This window comes from Pipistrellus hanaki, assembly GCF_964339955.1.
Source record: "Pipistrellus hanaki genome assembly, chromosome: 4".
In the NCBI taxonomy this organism is placed as follows: Eukaryota; Metazoa; Chordata; class Mammalia; order Chiroptera; family Vespertilionidae; genus Pipistrellus; species Pipistrellus hanaki.
In genome coordinates this window covers 64,930,722-64,939,340 of record NC_140506.1, presented here as the reverse complement: position 1 = coordinate 64,939,340, position 8,619 = coordinate 64,930,722, and the positions used below count along the sequence as shown (strand labels likewise).

The window sequence follows — 8,619 nt, the reverse complement described above, 5'->3', positions numbered from 1 at the left end:
CCTTCCTTCCTTCCTCATTGCAGTGGCTAGAACTTTCACTACTGTGTTGAATAAAAAAGGTGAAATGGACATCCTTATCTTGAGTCTTTCACTATTAAGTGTGATATTAGCAATAGGTGTTTTGTAGATGCATTTTTATCAAGTTGATGTTTTCCCTCTATTCCTAGTTTGCCAAGGGTTTTTATTATAATTGGGAGTTGGATTTTGTCAAATGCCTTTTCTGCATTGATATAATCATATGATCTTCCTTAGCCTGTTGATATGGTAGATGATTGATTTTCAAATGTTGAACCAGCCCTGCATACCTGGAATAAGTCCCACTTGGTCATGTTATATAATTATTATTACACATTTGTAAATTTGATTTGTTTTGTTGAGAGTTTTTTAATATAATATGTTCATGAGAAATATTGGCCTTTAGTTTTCTTTTTCTGTGTTGTCTTTCTCTTAAGAAAGGACAGGGAAACTGATTTGGGTATCAGGGTAATAGAAGCCTCATAAAAATAACCTGAAAAATGTTCTCTCCTTTTCTATTTTTCGGGAGGAGATTGTGTTTAATTGGTACTAGTTATTTAAATGTTTGGTAGATTTCTCCAGTGAAACCATCTGTGCTTAGAGATTTATTTTTCAGGCGCTTTTAAATTATTAACTCAATTTGGTGTTTGTAGGATTATTCAGCTGCCTATTTTTGACTTGGATGAGTTTTAGTAGCATGTGATCTTTAAGACCATTTCTTAAGCTGTCATATTTGTGAGCATAAAGTTGTTTGTAGTATTCCTTTATCATTGATGTCTGCAGGATCTGTTTCAATAGCCTGTTTTATTTCTGATTTGGTGATTTGTATTCTCTATCTCTCTCTATCTTTCAGTTTTGCTGGAGATTTATCAATTTTATTGATTTTTTTCTTTTTAAAGAATCAGTGTTTTGTCCCATTGATTTTCTCTATTGTTTTTCTGTTTTTAATTTCATTGATTAATGTTCTTATCTTTATTATTTTCTTCCTTCTGATTAATGGTATAAAAAGTTTATTTTTCTATATTTATATTTTTATTTTAACATCTAACAATTTGAGCTTACATAAGGGCCAGTCCATAGATATGAACTGTGTTAAATACTGAATAATTCTTAAATTGGTAACAATGTTTAGAATTTAACTATTCATGGTGACAAAAGTTTAGATAGAAAACAAAAAAATCAGTTAATTGGCAGATAATAGGTTAAGTTTATATTTGAAGAGAGTCTGGGTATTTACAAGTATTCTCTCCTAATCTAAAAAGTCATATTTGAGGAAAATTTGCAACATAACTCTAAATCACTATACACAGATATGCTTGTTGAGCTAACCAAGTTTTATAAAAGGTCTTTCTCTCAAGGAAGGACAGGGAAACTGCAGAGAAGAAAATACACTAGAAAGAAATGAATTACCCACACAGGAAAGAAGGGATATTTTAGCTTAAATATAGCTGGAAAATTTAGGTAGAGGTCTTACACGAGAGAGGGGAAAAGGCAGAAATGTCTGAGTCAGAGAAAGATCGCTCCCTGAAGAGAAGTGAGCTGCCAAAAAGAGCAGGGGTTTGCAACTCAGCTAAGCTGAGAATAAATGTAGAAAGAAAAGAAGTCCTTTCTTTAAAAACATATATAAGTTTTAAAAGAAGTAAAGGGCAAAACGTAAGTAAAATATTAGTTAATATTTAAAAGACTATGGAACTTACAGTCCCTGTTCTTCTAAAGTTCCCAGTCTAATAAATTGATTTTATGTTATTGGGTTGCTTAAAAATATATCTCACTTAAAATAGATGATCATATATTGGTTTACATTGTATTTTTTTATTGATTTGAGAGAGAGGGAAACATCGATGTGAGAGAGGACAACCAATTGATGTGAGACAGGAAAATCAAACAGTTGTCTCCAGTACACACCCTGACCAGGGATGGAAACCGGCAACCTGGCCCTGTACTCTGACGGGAATGGGACAGTGAGTCTTTGGTGCACAGGACACAGCCAACCAAGCCATGCCGGCCAGGGCTAGATATTATCGGTTTACATTTTAATTGCTTAAGAGGGATAATGTTTGTAAAATTACCACTTCTAAATTTATATGAATCCCTGGAGTTTTAGCCAGTGTGTCTGCCTTAACAATTAGTCCTATCGAGCTGTCATGTGTTGGGTTTTCTTAGCTGATAAGAAGCTGGTGTGCATCCTAGCCGGTGTGGCTCAGTTCATTGGGGTGTTGTTCTGTATACCAGAAGGGCCTGAGGCAGCTGACCAAATCCACCCCCTCCTCTCTCTCTCAAATGATAATAATAAAAAAGCTAGTTGTTCATTATTTGTATCTGCTGGAGCACAGGACAATTACATTTCATTTTAGAAGTCACTAGTATCTCTGAAAATGCCCTCCCTCTCTTTTACTTTTCTCTTCCTCCTTCACCTTCCTAAATGTGAACCTTCCTCCATGCTTCCTCCTCAGGCCTTTCCTCTTCTAGTCTGGGGCTCTATGACTTCTCCGTCTGGAATGCCTGTCTCTCCCTCCTTCCCCCTCTCAAAGTCTGTCAAACTCCCAAGTGTATTTTTATATCCAGCTTAGAAGTCACCTCCTCTGGAAAGTCATCCTTAAACACTCATTCCCTCCAGTACTCATTCCATTCCCGTACGTAGTGCTGTGCTAACACCTACGACAGCGCACTCTGCACTTCATTTTACACTTGCCTTCCTGACTAGACTTGATGGCAGAGACTGGACCTTATGACTCTCATGTTCCAAGTTTCAGGCACAGGAAAAGTACTTTTAATAAATGCTCTTGAATGAACGGGTACATATACAAGCTAGCAATGGCTATTTAATAACTATTCACTGAAATATTTTAACACATCCACAAAGATGCTCAGTATATTCAGAGTACATTTTCCTCTCAAAATAATAAAATAGTAGTTTAAAACATATTTTTAATAATTCACATACTTTCATAATATAGAATAAGTGCCAATCAGTAAAGCTTAAACTTATGAAAGAATAAAAACCTAAGCAAGAAATGAATGAGGCCCTTTACCTTAAAAATGAAAAAAAGGGAAAAAAAAGAATATCTATCAAGAAAATGAGAAAACAAGCCAAAGACTGGGAGAAAACACTTGCAAAAGGCATGCATTATAAAGCACTAGTATCCAACATACAGAAAGAACTCTTGAAACTCAAAATAAAAACCCACAACTGATTGAAAATGGATAAAGGACCTTATTAAAATAATGAGATATCACCAAACACCTATTAAAATGCTCAAAATCTGGAACACTGAGCAATACCAAATGCTGTGAGACTGCAGAGCAATAGAACTCTCATGAATTGCTGGTGAGGATACAAGATGCTCCAACTACTTTGAAACTCAGTTTGGACATTTCTTATAAGAAAAAAATCGATTATATATATATATATATATATATATATATATATATATATATATATATATATATATATATATTTTTTTTTTTTTTTTTTTTTTTTTTAAGATAACACTATTGTATAACACAGTGTAGGACCTTCCTCACTCGAAGCATATCTGTGGTCCATCTTCAAGGACAGCACCTGGGAGCTCGCTAGAAATGTTTCTACAGGTCTCAGCCCAGACCTTCTGAATCACAAATTCTTTCACAGGTCATTTGCCTGCACGTTAGAGGGTGAGAAGCAGTGCCGTAGAAGACCAAGACTGAAACTAGGAGCAAGACAGACAGGCTCTTTTCTTACCTCATCCATTCTCAAGGTGTTTAGTGCGGGGCGATGTATTGAATGTGCAGGTTTCTAGTTTGTAAATGAAGAGGTGGCACGGGTCAGAGGTTCTCACGGTGTCATCGCCGGAGCAGCGGCGTGACCTGTACTTGCTGAATCAGAAACTTGGGGGTGAAGCCACCAGCTGTGTTCTAACAAGCCCTCCCAGTGTTTCTGCTGCAAGCTACACTTGAGAACCACTGGTTGATCTTTAAAATCCTCTTCAATGTGAACATTCTATGATTGTTTGGGAAAATGTAAATGTTATGAGATGTGTGTGTGCGTATACTTGAAAACAAATATTTATGCCCTTTAAACAATTAACTGGTTGGTATTCTTTTCATTTTCAGATAGTACCCTTACCCATTTCAAAGTATTTCTTATATTGCTAACAATTCCTATTGAATGTGTCAAGTAACAAAAGCAGATTCCTTAGACTCCAATACAAAGGGAGCCATTGATTTAAGGACAACCTTCAGACAAGGAAACTCTGAGCTTGCTGCCCATTAAGAGATAAAGATTTAATCTTTTCATAATGGCTTTTGTAATTAGCAAACCACATATTTTTAGTTCCAGGATGGCTGGCTAGGGTCATTTTCATTATCATAATTTCCAATGAATGCCAACTATGCTTCTTTCATCCAATAAGAAAACCTGAAAGAAATCAGATAATGTAAACTCTAATTTGGGGTAATCGCAGAAAGAACCCCACGTTCACACGCTGAATTGGGAATCATGAAACAGCTGATAGGACTCAGTAATGAAACATGAAGGCGATAACTTCTTGTCTGGTTCAAGCGGGAGAAAAGAATTTGGCTTCATTTGAAATCCTGTCAAGGACAACACAGATAAGCACTATGTTTAACTCCCACTTTGACGGTAAGAGAAGTCACAGTATAAAGAACCAAACAGCATTTTGAAAAAAGGAGAAAGTGGGCACATGATCCAGGAGCTCAGTTTTCATGATCATATAGTTGTTAATATTATTTGGGAGTGGTGGTGCGTGGAATCATGTTCCCATGCACTCCATGAGCAGAGCACCCACCAACAGAACTCCAAGGGGTCTGACTCTGAACTATTTTCCCGCAGACAGTAAAGCAGTAGTGGGGAGATGATGCATCTGTGTACTTCAGGCTTAATTTCCTCAGCCACTTCATCTCTGAAACGCAGGCCCTGGGAACTCATCACGGTGATATCAGTTGCTGGCTCTGACATCCACCTCAATCATTAGGTTGTAGCCACAACACTGCCATTTTTTCCCTCCTAAAGATATGCATTCTATTGGTCTTTTGAGCCTTGACGAATAGAGCAATTCCACCAATATTTTTGGCCAGATTTCCAAAGGAACAGCCTTCATTTTAATGAGATAAAATTAGCTTTTGGCATCCTATTTTGAAGGAAACAATTTACTGGCTTTAAACATAAATCAAAAAGAAGCCTTAAAAACAGGAAACTCTGAAAGGGTAAAGCCCTTGAAAATCCAGCCTGAATGTGTTGCTGATAGCAATAAATCAATAGGAGACTGATTTTCTATAAGATATCTATCTGTCTAACCCACTCTACCTTCCTACTGGGGATGATGTGTTTGGAATACAAGGGTTCAGCTTGGACCCAGGGTGAGGTGTGCAGTGGGGCAAAGATGCGACATTGAGGAAAGCTGTTGAAATAAGCTGAGAATACGCTCAGAGAGGCATCCATCCCCAAATACACTAAATAGATGAGAGAGGGACAAGGGAAAGAGACAGGCAGGTTGGACGAAAGAAGTAGAGGAGATGGAGGATGAAACAGAGACAAAGAGGATGACAACAAGATGGCTAGGAGAACAAGAGATGAGAAATGAATAACAGAGTGAGAGCTTGGGAAAGGGGACCTGAGAAAGAGCCCTAGGTAGAGAGGCAGCGGAGATGGGGAAATGGTAAAGGGGAGATGGGTCAGGTGGGATGAGTGTGTATCTTAGGAGGGTCTTCGTAGTTGTGGTTCCAGAGACAGTGTCTAATGAAGTCATCATTACTGCATGGTAGGAGCCTACAGATGCTTCTCCCCAGGATATGTCTGGCAATGCATCCCTGGCAGGGATGAAATTAGCTGAGAGCCATGGCCATTCCCCTGAGACACATCGTTTCCTGGAGAAGGAAAAGCCACAAGGTGAGATTTCTCTGCTGCCATCATTGGAAACTGGTAAGAACAGCCAGAGGGAGGATTCTACTGCAATATCGTCACATCCCAATCAGCCTAGAAAAATGCCTCAGCACTAGATGTGTTTTCCCCATCCCTCTTCCCGTAAAGCCTGGGCTAGTGCCCGTCCAGGACGTCCCCCTGCTGTGACACACAGACCCCTGTCACAGCCTCAGTCCCAGCTTTAGGTGTCCTACATGATAAATGTACACTGCATTTTTCTAACATTTATTTTTTGGACATAGGCCTAGTGGGAAATTTGGGGAAAGAAGTCCAAATATTTCTCTAGTTTTACCTGTAGTGCAATAAAATGTAATTTATCTTTGTTCAACCCTACCATAAAATGTATATTGTATATTTATCAATCTTTTTTGTTATGTCTAGGCTATATATATGTACGTTTACTGAAGACAAGGGGTGTGTGTCATTTATATATTTTATGATATGAAATTTCTTTCTTCTTCTTCTTTTTTTTTTTTTGCAAAAGTGTTTTTTTTTCTTCTTTTCTTTAGGGGGCCAATTGTAGCTTCCCACCAACAAAACCTCAAAGCACAATGGCAGGAGCAGATGTGGGGCGGGTGCAGGATGGCGCCCTGCTCCAGGGCCTGGGGTCTCTCCTGGGAGGCTGGGCTGCAGGAGGCTGGGAGGCTTCCGGTGCAGGGGGTATGAAGTGGGGGGCGGTAGGAAGTTCCCCCCCAGAGCGGAGAGCAAATCTCAGCTGCTGCTACATGTGCTCCGCGCTTTGCTAAGGGACAGAAGTGGGGAGACAGAAACCAACCTCATGCTCCAGCCCCAGCCGGTCAGGTGATGGATGATCAGATGCTGACCCCACCCCCCTGGCAGCACCCACAGCTAACAGGTCTATGCCACAGATTTGGTGTTTCGGGGTGGAAAAGGGTCTCTTTGGGGCTTAACTAAATGGGCAGGGGAGGGACGAGGTGCTTGTCTAACCAGCAGGCCGGCCTCCAGGGCCCTGAGGCAGTGTGGAGCCTGCACTGTGGTCCCCGAGACTTCTGGGGGCGGGGGAGGGAGAGAAGGTCCCAGCCAGGTCTTGGGCCACCTCTCTGGGCTTACGCAGAGTCTGGAGGGGCCTCTGGGGAAAGCAGAGGGGCTGAAAGACAGGTGCCGGGCGTGGGGCTTAGAGCAGGTCCTCCTCATTGGCCTGGATGGTCTTCTTGATGAGCAGCAGCACGGTGGCCAGCCACGGGTCCAGCCGGGAGAGGGAGAGGGAGTCCCACTCCTTCACCACCTCGGTGTGGCTGTCCACCTCCTGCTCCTCGTGGGCGTCTAGCAATTTCTTCATCAGCTCGCACTCCCGGGGAATAGCCCCTCGCACTTCTGCACAGCAAGCTTGGCCCTGAGCCTGTGGAGGCAGAAGTGGCAGAGGCCGCCTTGAAGAAGCAGTCCTTGGCGCTGTACCGGAGGAGGGAGCTGTCCACGGTGTTGGTCACCACCTGTTCGTAGATGTCAGGGCTTCTGACCCTGCTCCCGCTGCGCCAGGTACCCAGCTGCCTTCACAGACACCTGCGGGCTGGGCTGCTGGACGCCCCGCTCAGGGAGCAGCCTGCAGACCCATGGCCTTCTCCAGCTCCGTCCCGTAGATCTCAGCGACTGAGACGTGGTGCTTGGCGGCGATGGGGAAGCGGCCCAGGTCCGAGTAGATCTCGATGGCTCTCAGCAGACAGTGAACAGCCTCTTGGGGTCCGCTCTCTTGAACGCATTACCGGGGTCCACGAAGCAGGTGCTGCGTCCTTATTCTGGAGCCGCAGATGCAGCGGCGCTGCCTGGCAGAAGGCGTTGCAGGCCGCACTCCAGCTGTTGGCCATTGTGAACATGTTTGCTGCTCCGGCGTAGATCTCGCAGGCTTCCCCGGTTTTGGAGGAGCCTCCAAAGAGGCCCAAGAAGAAGGATCACTTTGCGGTCGGCCTTGGCCAGCAGCGCCATCGTCTCTGCTTCCTTCCCGGGGTTGTCCATAGCTAGGGGCAGCAAAGGTGCCAGCAGACCACCCGACCCAGGCCCTTCGGAGGACTCAGGTCAGGGGAGCTGAGCAGGCTGCATTGACATCAGCCACCTGGAACCACGTGACTGGTGCTGGCTAACCAGAGGCCTCGCAGCTGGTGGCGTGCCCACCGGCCCCGCCCCTCTCAAATTTCTTTTCCCAGCTGTTACATACCTGTTTGCCCCAAAAGAAAATCTTTCATTGTAATGAGCTGAGTATTACTTCATGCAATAAGGATTCTGTAAATTAAAAAAATGTATTGTGACCTTTTTTTTTTTTTACTGCTTTACAAGCTCTCAGTTAATTATCACTGATTACTTTTTAATGATGGCAATGTCCCATTGTATTTTAATGTTTCAGATTTTTGCCCCCCGCCCCGAAATGCTAGAAAATAAATGACTCCTAAGAAAGCGCCAGTTAAATAAATCTTCAAAAGCCTTCGTTTGATTTTTGTTAGAAGTAACTCCTACTCAGGCAATTTGGAGTGTGTTCAACACAAGTGTGAATCGTCGATATATAATCCTTGAGGATATGTTGAAAGGAAAGCCTCTGCAGAAGAGAAAGTACCTTAAAATAACCTTACAGCATCTGGCTCACACCTGCAAAAGTAAATCTTATGGTGATAATTTTAGAACTCTGTGAGCTGTCTTTGGATTTTGGATTTTCCTATTTCTACTATCAAACTAAT

General features: G+C 42.2%; 1 pseudogene across 1 annotated transcript; it reads right to left on the bottom strand.

The window, feature by feature from the left end:
* Window positions 1–7,070: 7,070 nt before the first annotated feature.
* LOC311621033 (alpha-soluble NSF attachment protein-like) lies at window positions 7,071–7,906 on the bottom strand (annotated as a pseudogene). Its single transcript has one exon. The product of its transcript is annotated as an alpha-soluble NSF attachment protein-like (transcript).
* Window positions 7,907–8,619: the final 713 nt, after the last annotated feature.